Here is a 10,831-nt window from a genome sequence, read left to right on the forward strand (position 1 = left end):
ATAATAATAATAATAATAATAATAATAATAATAATAATAATAATAATAATAATACATTGAGATACGTATTAACAGCATGCGGTTACGAGACACAATGTTGAAAGGCAGAATTATTGGGACCATGGTGATAACACATACAAATTGTAACCGAGTTTGGACATTATTCGCAGAGCACGTTGCTAGGCCGACTGGTAACGTAATGCCCTAACGAAATGTAATGGACCTGAACGAGGCAAGAATTATTGTTGGTACTAATCTATGGGACCATTGGAAGAGGGTACAAAGAAAACAGGCTTCACATCTAGTAGATGAAGTCGTGCGAATAAATTCACGCCCCCGACGTGTAAAGGGCGCCTTTCAAAGCTGACCAATGAAAACGATTGTTCGTCCATTTCTAGGATCGTAGTACGTACGTGCAAATGGTTTCTAGAGGACCCACTGCAATCGCTGTTGACGATTAAGATGCCAGATACCATACCACCTGGACTACATTTATGAAATAAAAATCATACGCCTCAACCCAGGATCGACCACTCGACCTCCTGCATGCTAACCCAAAACTCTATCCACTGCACCAACTGTACAGAACGAGCAATTTTTGCTGACAGAGGTAGTTACCCTACATGTGGTTACAGTGTTGCCAGATTGCTACTCTTCAATGTCGTTTTTCTGTCGGATATACTCGCAAGACGAAATTTTGTAAGAGACATTTTTTTATTGCTGGCATGTGAAGAGTCGCGCTGCGACGCCCGAGTGCGCGAATTACGCTTCACCCTGTATATGTATGTATGTATGTATGTATGTATGTATGTATGTATGTATGTATTGCAACCTCTTACGCTATCGGGTGCAGTATGTATGTATGTGCAAAAATATCAGAGATGTATCAGAGGAAAATGGATTCAAAAAGGTTCGACCAAAATAGCTCTACGAGAAACGTTCCCAGAAAGACAATAATAATAATAATAATAATAATAATAATAATAATAATAATAATAATAATAATAATAATAATAATAATAATAATAATAATAATTGTACCAGGCGGTACACTTCCACGCCGCTAATTCAAACATTGCGCCAGTTGAAACTCCTCTACTGGAGGAAGCCTGAACTTTAACAACCATGTTAATTCTAAAGTTTCTCAGAAGATGTCGCTATTGTAAATATTGAAGAGTTCTGAACTGTGTCATTTTCGATTTATATTTGTTTTCTCTGTAGTGAGAAGTGTGAACATTCTCTTCTAGATGGCACTACTGAAGAACTACAATTGTGCACCCTGGTGCGAAGTGAAGGAACTGTTTTTTTGAGAAATTTTGTGTTCATAAGTTTGTTCTTTGTTAAATTTCTTTCAGTCATTTTTTGGGTTGGCAGTATAACCCTTCTCTTTCCGCTTGTTTTGAATTTAGCCAATCCCGAATTTCTCTAATTAATTTTGGACCAATAACGTATGTCTTCTCCGATATGGATATGTTGCTTGATCCTAGCCAATAAAATTGAGGGGGTTGTGGGTTCTCATTCTTGAAAGGTCTCGAATGTTCCACAAGGGTATTTAAACTGCTGATTTTCTGGTCTCCGGGCCACTTCAGTAACATCTTTCCTAGTGTGATTATGTAGCAGGAGGCGGGAAGCGCCTCTTCCTTCGGGCAGCAGTTCATCCATAAGGTAATGGCCTTTTAATAACTTCTTTACTCGCTAGCTCAGCAGTTTAACCCTCGGGGCAGGTTCGAAACTTTTATCATGTAACTTTCCTTTAAAATGCAAAAGACACTTGGTATGAAATTCTATCTCTTTAACTACAATTGGGATAGAGAGTGCCTAACCCTCTCGAGCTCCCACTCATAGTGTTTTGAGGTGGCTACGTTTTCATAACAGTTTCCCCTCTTTTTGTAATGTAATAAAGTTTTCCTATCGTGTCACCTCCGTAGTATGGGATTAGCCCTTGCATAAGCAGCCTAAGAGCCAAATAGGTTTTAAAAAGGTGTATTAGGAGTGCAAGTTACGCCTCCACTCATGTTGGTATTTTGGGGCCATGTAATTGTCCTGTTTCTTTAGTGAATAGGCCTCAGTAGGTTGGGTATTTTTACCCCTGTTCTTGTGTGCCTGGAGGGCAGCTTGAAGGTGGAGTTTGGTGTGGCCTCTGAATTGGCTTGAACTTTGAGAGCGGGTTCGCTCTTTCTTAAAATTGTATTTTCTGTGTGCCTCGAGCAGGCTTAACTGGGTAATTGGGAGCAAATGCTCCTTGGCATGATTGGGGTTTTCTGCCCCTTTGTTGAACCTTGTGTATAGGTAAAGTTGGGCTCATTGCTCAGGGATTGTGAATCTGGGGCTCGAAGCCCAAAATCCATTAATAAACTGTAATTGTACATTCTTAACTTGTTGATATACAACTGAGTTCCTGTTATACATGTTATTTCTTGATCTCGAAAAGAAAATATAACCTTTGTTAAATTTTAAATTAATTTTAATTTCGTTGTTGAGACCTATTCCACCCAACACCTTCTTTCACCTCTAACTACCACGGATAACTCCGTAACAATAATAATAATACGGTAATAATAATAATTATTATTATTATTCCGGGGATTCTGTAGAACGCAGAGGTGTAAAAAGATGCGGGAATGAATAGGTGGTGTAAATATTTAATACAAAAAACTAACAGGGTGTGGGGTAATAAGCTCAGTGCTGCAATAATAGAATGAGAATCTTGACTATCTCTAGGGTGTGGGATAATAAGCTTACTTTTGATAACATACCATATAAGTTCTGGGAAAGGGAGATTGGCGTTCGGTTTCCCCATTAATTTTGAGGTTAAGATATTTTACTGTCATTGAAATAAAACTATGAATTCGTTTGATAGAACAAAATATATTCTTTAAATAATATATTAAAATCGTGAGTCTTGTTGCGATAAAACAGATGAGAATATGAAATTATGGCATTGCAACTGAAAGAAACTTAGGCATGAATTTGAATTCTTCTTGACCGGACATTTAACAATTTATACGAAATATTCCCCCACTGATTCACTTGACTGTACCTTCAACACTTTGAGTGTAATTACGACGTATTCCTTTGATCTGGTGTTTACTGTAGATGTGTCACGCCTAACTTGGTGATACATCCTTGTGACTGCTTCTTCTCCATATCATCTGACTTCTTTGTAAGTCAGTATGGTATTACCTCATGGCAGGTGGTATCCCTCTCTGACTCCATGGTAAGCCCTTGCGTCCGTGTCTTCAACTAAGTGACCGACCAACTTTGGCCTCACTTTCTCAATGACCAATGATTAATGGATCACTGAGTCTTCTCCATCTCTCGTTCACACTCGTTGACTGACCGACTGAGGCCTCTTCATCTAGTAGACTTCTTCACTGTTCAGCTTCCGTTTAACTAATGACTGACGCTACAATATGCAGCCATCTTATATAGACGTTGGTTGACGCATCTACGTACTCCCCAGAAATAACAATGACATACTCCCACAACGCCTCAGACTGTTGCATGTACTGGTGAAATCCCCTGGGGCGGCTGAGTCTCTGAGCGCATTGCTAAAAGCTCACGATGACGTAGCCATGACGTGGCGATGACTTGACAAAAATGTCAACAGTATAGCACAATATAACAACGTCACATCCACATCTGATACATCGAAACTCTCACTGTACAGGTATTTAATGTTAATCTACATTATACGTATATATGCATACACTCAATTAAAAATACGCAAGCGACAAGCATTGCATAATGGAATTGAACCATAATTATAACAAAATAGTAATCTCACAGATAATATAATAATAATTAGAATAATAATAATAATAATAGTAATAATAACAATATCACAGATGCAATAATAATAATAATAAAATACAGATATTACCTTGTAACGGGATTTGAACCGTTACAGTGGACAGGGAAAAGATGAGAGCATAATTTAAAAACTCTAAAATGTGAAATTTTCTTTCCTACCTCTGATTTTAAACTTTGATAAACAACCACAGTTTAGGTGCTCGACGGCTCAAATGACAGGAATGATCAAAATTCAGATATACAGTAATTTGTAGAATAAGCTTATAGCTCCCAAGTTACACTATTCAAAAGACCACCTTTGCTCCACTCAATTTAAAGTCAACAAATTTGACCATGTCGGTCCTTAATTGGTCCGTTTTGACTCGTAATAACAATAATGTACAACGGGTGATTGTTTGGTCCGCCCTGTCAATATATTATTAATATTTCAATAATTTATACGTACATGTTTCGGGAGCCTTAACTCCCTTCGTCAGCGTATTTACAACAAAATATACCTTACCAAAATCTCAAGATACAACATCTTACCATATTAACATTAAGCATTGTCCTGTATAACCTCAACTCTAGAACACTATGTACACCTTGCCTTTTTGTATAATAATTCATGTTGTAACCCAAACACGTAAGACATGGAACATATTTAAAAACACTCTTGAATCGTCCTTTACACTCATACAACGTGTATCATCACCCTGGATGGATCCATTAGCTGAGTCAGCCACTGATAAAATGTTACTTGTCACTGCTTGTATTGTTGCTGCCACTATAAAGCTACCATCTTATCGTCCAATTTGACATCCTTTGAAGTTAGTACCCTTATAGGTTGCATTGATATGTTCATCGTTGTATACATATTAAAAATTGTAGCAATGCTTGTGCCGTCAGGCAGATGAAGTTTGCTCGATTGTTGCAGGACCGGACTCTTTGAATCAGAGCGGAACAAACCTCCCGTTATGTTTCTGCAAATGCTCCTCTAAACCCAAACCAAACCCCATGGCACTACAGCCCTTGAAAGGCCTTGGCCTACCAAGCGACCGCTGCTCAACCCGAAGGCTTGCAGATTACGAGGTGTCGTGTGGTCAGTACGACGAATCCTCTAGGCCGTTATTCTTGGCTTTCTAGACCGGGGCCGCTATCTCACCGTCAGATAGCTCCTCGAATCTAATCACGAAGGCTGAGTGGACCTCGAACCAGCCCTCAGGTCCAGGTAAAAATCCCTGACCCTGCCGGGAATCGAACCCGGGCCCTCCGGATAAGAGGCAGGTACGCTAGCCCTACACCACGGGGCTGGCCAAAAATGTGGAACGCTTCACGATTTTGCGTGTCATCCTTGCGCAGGGGCCATGCTAATCTTCTCTGTATCGTTCCAATTTTTGTACATGTACCGACGAAGCGAGTACAAATGCTCCTCTAGTACTATAGAAAAGAATAAAGAATGAAACATGTACGTATAAATTATTTAACTATTAATAATATATCGACAGGGCGGACCAAACAATCACCCGTTGTACATTATTGTTCTTCCACTCAATTAACACTCTAGGAGACTGAGCTCCGAGACTTACACAATCTAGCCTCTCCAAGGCACAATTCTCTTATCCAGACATTAGATCAACCTAGACAACAGAGTTCGCTGTCTTTTCTGCTCGACAGTCTGATCTACAATAAACTATGAGTAAGTAGAAATTAAACAGCGGCAATAAGTGCCCATACTAAACGGCCTTAGTGGTCAAAGGAAAGGTTTAAGAAATCGGCCATAAACAAAATGCTAGGAGGCTAAACTCTTGCACTCCTTTTAAAATACACTTTGAAACACTTAATATCCTATGTGTGGTTATGGCTCTAAGTTACAGAGGCTAAGCCTATACTACAGAGGGTGACTAGATGTAGAAAATATTAAGTTCCAAAAGAAGAGATAAAATGTAAAGTTCTACAAAATCATAGTCACCCCAATACTAAGCTGAACGGCAAATTAAAAACGGTGAACACTCTTTATTCCTTAAGTTACATTTTTCCCAGCATGAATTTCAGTCCTTAGACTCGCTTAAAAATTTACTGGGTGGGTGGCCAAAAAGTCCCATTACCCTCCTTTTATAACTAATAGAAACGTCTTAGTGTTATTCTGCCCGAAGGCAGGTCCGAACCTCCGCAGAGGTGTTCCTGAGCCGGAGTTTACGTGCGGTAGGGTGGCCAGTTCCTTTCCGCTCCTCAATTCCCTTGCCCCCCACCAACAGCGCGTGGCAACCCATCCAACTCCTGACCACGCTCAATGTTGCTCAACTTCGGAGGTCTCACGGGATCCGGTGTTTCAACACGGCTACGGCCGTTGACTTAATAGAAACCTCTAAACCTAGTTAAATAAGTTGTACACCATTTCTAAGAGAGGTTTTCTTGGGAATATACAGCATTACGAGTGCAAAGCATCAGTCTGTGCACCATCATTTTCATGGCAAAGGATAATACGGCGCCAAGTTCTGTGCCACATTCTTCGGAGCAGTGCTGGTGTGACTTTAGTGAAAGCCTGTCTTACAGCATCTTTCAGTTCATCCGTGGTATTGTATCGGTTTTCTAAAACGATACCCTTTATGAACCCCCATAGCGCATTATCACATGTGGTAAGGTCTGGGCTTCGTGGTGGCCAGGCAAGTCAAGCCGGCAGAACAGGAGAACCACAACCTATTGACGGATGTTGCTCAGAAGGTCCTGAGAAACTTCTTCTATTTCTGAACCACCTAAATCAGTAACATCCGTCAATAAAATTCACCATGGAGATGGAGTCAGACGGATGCCTTCCTTTCTTGGATGTTCTGGTAAGAAAGAAATCGGACGGCTCCTTAGGACATACCGTCTATCGTAAGCCTACTTACACAAATCGCTATCTTCATGCAGATTCTCACCACCATCCAGTACAAAAACAAGGCATTCCCACGACACTCGCCAAGAGGGCGAGATGAATTTGTGAGCCATCACATATCCAGGTGGAGATGGACACGCTCAAAATTGCGTTCAAGGGTAATGTTTACAGCGATTTGCAGATTCATAAAGCCCTACATCCCAGAGAAACGACCAAGCAAAGCTCACAGAAGGAAGAAGTGAAGGGAACTGCCTACTTGCCTTACATTCACAACACCACAGATCGAATTGCCAAGGTCCTCCGCAAACACAATATAAAAACCGTGTTTGGCACCGCCACTAAAATTGCTCACAGTCTGAGTAAAACCAAGGACAAATTACCCCCACTTTTACATCCTGCGGTATACGAAATTCCCTCTACGTGCGGTAAGGTATACATCGGACAAACATGCCGGTCCATTGGTACCCGTATCAAAGCACATGAACGTAATATTCTTCTTAACTAACCAGGCAAATCAGCAATAGCTGAGCACGCTCTATCGTCGGGTCATGATGTTATGTTCCAAGATGCTCGAGCTCTCACCCACACTAGACACTACAAGTCCAGGATTATACTGGAAGCTGTGGAAATACGTAGAAATCCTAACAATTTCAAAAGGGACACCGGCTAACAATTAAATGATACCTGTTTGCCAGCCATTACAAATTTACGTAGGTAGTTCTCTTCCCTGCCACCTTCACTATTGTTATTTCGTCCCGGTGCTTTTTCCAAATTCGTACGTTCCTCGTCGCCAGATGTTTCCTTCCAGGCTTGTGTCTATATCTTACACCTGTCTATGGCATATGTTACGCAAAACACCTTATCCGAACCGCTTAGTCTGATTGTGATGGTTCGGTCAGCTTCCGCTTCGAACGCTCGTCCTGGGGGCCACCTGGTGGCGGATGAACGTACCATTTCCACTTCTATTATAATGATCAAAATATCAAAGGTTCATTGTTTAAGAAGCCTTTCTCGTGGTCAGTCGAGATTTCTTCTGAGGACGCAGTACACAGTTTTCTGCGGAACGTTAAGAATTTCACCTTATTTTTCTTGACACGGCATAAGTCCAAAAGTCAATACAGCATCATGTCTATAATTACGGGCCGTGAAAGCATTAATGGCATTATTATTATTATTATTATTATTATTATTATTATTATTATTAAATTTTGGTCATCCTCCATACCACCTAGTTTAATATCAGTGACAGTTTACGTAATAATATGTTTCTACAATCTGCTTTACGTCGCACCAGAGTCCGACTGCTTGGTTGAATGACTAGCGCTTGGGCCTTCGGATCAGAGGGTCCTGCGTTCGACTCCCGGATGAGTCGGTGATGTTAATCGCGCCTGATTAATACTTCTGGCTCGGCGACTAAATGTTTGTGTTTGTCCCAACCTCGTCCTATCCATATTCAGGCAACACACTACACTATCAACCACCACAGAAACACGCAATAGTGATTACATCCTTCCATATATAGTTGGCGTTAGGAAGGGCATCCGGTCGTAAAACAGCCCCAAATCCACATGAGCGGCACAGTATGTACCCGCGATCCCACAGGTGTGGAAGAAGCGGTAGTAGTAGTAGTAGAAGGAGAAGAAGCTTTACGTCGCACCAACACAGATAGATCCTATGGTTACGATGGGATAGGAAAGGGCTAGGAGTGGGAAGCAATAGTGGCCTTAATTAAAGTACAGCTCCAGTATTTGTCTGATGTGAAAATGGGAAATCACGGTAAATCATTTTCAGGGCTGCCGACAATGGGGTTCGAACCCACTATCTCCCGAATACAAGCTGACAGCTACGGGACCCAAACCGCTTAGCCACTTCCTAAGTTATTTGAGGATCAAGTGAGCAAATCTCTAATATACCAAAAGGACGCTGAGATACAATGAAATGCTAACAACCAGCAATATTACCTCAAATTGAGGGGAATATTCTGGTTCCAGTGTTGAAATAAAACACCCGCTTGATTACATTAATTTACATAATATTTAAAAAAAAGGAACTTTACGTCATGTTCTTTCAACTTTGTAGGTCACATTATTAGAGAGGTCTAGCCTATGCGACACAGAAAGGTGCTATGCAAATTCCATCCCTTGAGCAGCCACCTGTGTGATCAATATCCGATTGTGTGTAGCGGCGTGGTAAAGGGGACTTCTCAATATTCAAAGCTCTTCACATGCAAAAAGCTGGCCGATGAATGATACATGACTTCAAAATTGAGGCGAAATTAACGACTCCACAGATCAGAAATATTTTCACAAGAGAAGGGAGTGTGTGAATTATACGACATAGGCTACTCCTACTTGCTGCATATTTGCTTTACGTCGCACCGACACAGATAGGTCTTATGGCGACTATGGAATAGGAAAGGTCTAGGAGACGGAAGGAAGCGACCGTGTCCTTAATTAAAGTACATCCCCAGTATTTTTCTGGTCTGAAAATTGGAAACCACGGAAAGCCTAAACCAGGTGGCTACTTTAGAAAATATCCTTTCTTTATTGTATTAATAGTACATAGGCCTGTCCTGTAATTGGGAAAAGTGACACTTTTCAGATAATATACACATTCGAATGGAATCAAAACAGGTGTTAGTATTTCCCTACAAACCATATTAAGTGCAGTTGTAGCTCGGAATGTAGATTATGTTTCTAACATAATTCAAATTTAATACGATGCCAATATTTTCGAAATATTTTCAAAAGTTTTGAATTATGATGAAAAGCACGTTGTTGTTGTTGTTGTTGTTGTTGTTGTTTGAGTCATCAGCCCATAGATTGGTTTTATGCATATCTCAAGGCCACCCTACCCTGTGCTAACATTCTCATTTCTACGTAACTGCTGCATCCTATATCTGCCCAAATCTGCTTGTCATATTCATATCCTGATCTATCCCTATCCTTCTTACCACCTATCCTTTCCCCAAAAGCCAACTGCGTTCGAATCCCACTGTCGGCAGCCCTGAAGATGGTTTTCCGTGGTTTCCCATTTTCACACCAGGCAAATGCTGGACTGTACCTTAATTAAGGCCACGGCCGCTTCCTTCTCACTCCTAGCCCTTTCATGCCCCATCCTCACCACAAGACCTATCTGTGTCGGTGCGACGTAAAGCAACTTGCAATTGCCTATATCACTGTTCGAGGTGAGCACATTTATTTCCTGAAAGGCCTTCTTTGCTTGGAAAACCACGTATACAAATGAAAGTAGCGGTGAATGAAGAAGCGCATGACAAAGTAGGACGTAGCCGTTGACAAACGTGCAAGGTATATTTTGAATGGTCTTTTATACCAGATGAACGGGGAAGGCATATATTGTATGCAGAAGGAAAGAAAATGGAAAATACATATTTTTTTACCAAGCAGGTGCAATATTGTCCCTCTCTCCATCTGAGGGACTGAAAATGTATTAATTATAAAATCAGAGGCAGATTGTTGAAACAGGGCCATCAAAACTCCAGTAGTGTGGTAACATATCGCCTGCCGCTACCTTGTGTCGACACGGGTAACATATAGCAGCCATCAGCGAGATCTGCTTGCTCGCTCATTTGTTGCAGCAGCCATGATCAACAGTCTCGGTAACACTCCGTCACAGGTACAGATTTACACCGCATTCGAGCCCAACTTTGCCCTTAATCTACACAATTTCTAAGTCTAACTAAGGAACGGCTCATAAAAATGATAGATATATTGATGAGGTGGACGACGTGATTAGCATATGCGTACGTTATTATTATTATTATTATTATTATTATTATTATTATTATTATTATTATTATTATTATTATTATTATTATTATTATTATTATACCGGGAGGTACACCTCTACGCCGCACATTTAAATCTTGCTCCTGAAGGAACTCCCCTACAGGAGAAACACTGAACTTGAAACTAGACCTATTTAAACCTTTTCTCAGAAGATGTCACTACCGTAATTTTGGTTATTGTGAAGTTTCCAGTACTGTGTGAATTTCAATTCGTTTTGTTTTCCGTTCATCAAGAAGTTTGGACATTCTCTCATAGCTGTCACTGCTAGAAAACTATGATCATGCACCCTGGTGCGAAGTGAAAGAAATTTTTTGAAGAAGTTTTGTATTCATAAGTTTTTTTACTAATTGAT

General features: G+C 40.6%; 1 non-coding gene across 1 annotated transcript; it reads right to left on the reverse strand.

Moving 5' to 3' along the window:
- Nucleotides 1–5,109: 5,109 nt before the first annotated feature.
- LOC136877863 (U6 spliceosomal RNA) lies at nt 5,110–5,216 on the reverse strand. The gene has a single exon (XR_010860811.2). It is a non-coding gene; the product is annotated as a U6 spliceosomal RNA (small nuclear RNA).
- Nucleotides 5,217–10,831: the final 5,615 nt, after the last annotated feature.

This window comes from Anabrus simplex, chromosome 7, assembly GCF_040414725.1.
Source record: "Anabrus simplex isolate iqAnaSimp1 chromosome 7, ASM4041472v1, whole genome shotgun sequence".
Lineage (NCBI taxonomy): Eukaryota > Metazoa > Arthropoda > Insecta > Orthoptera > Tettigoniidae > Anabrus > Anabrus simplex.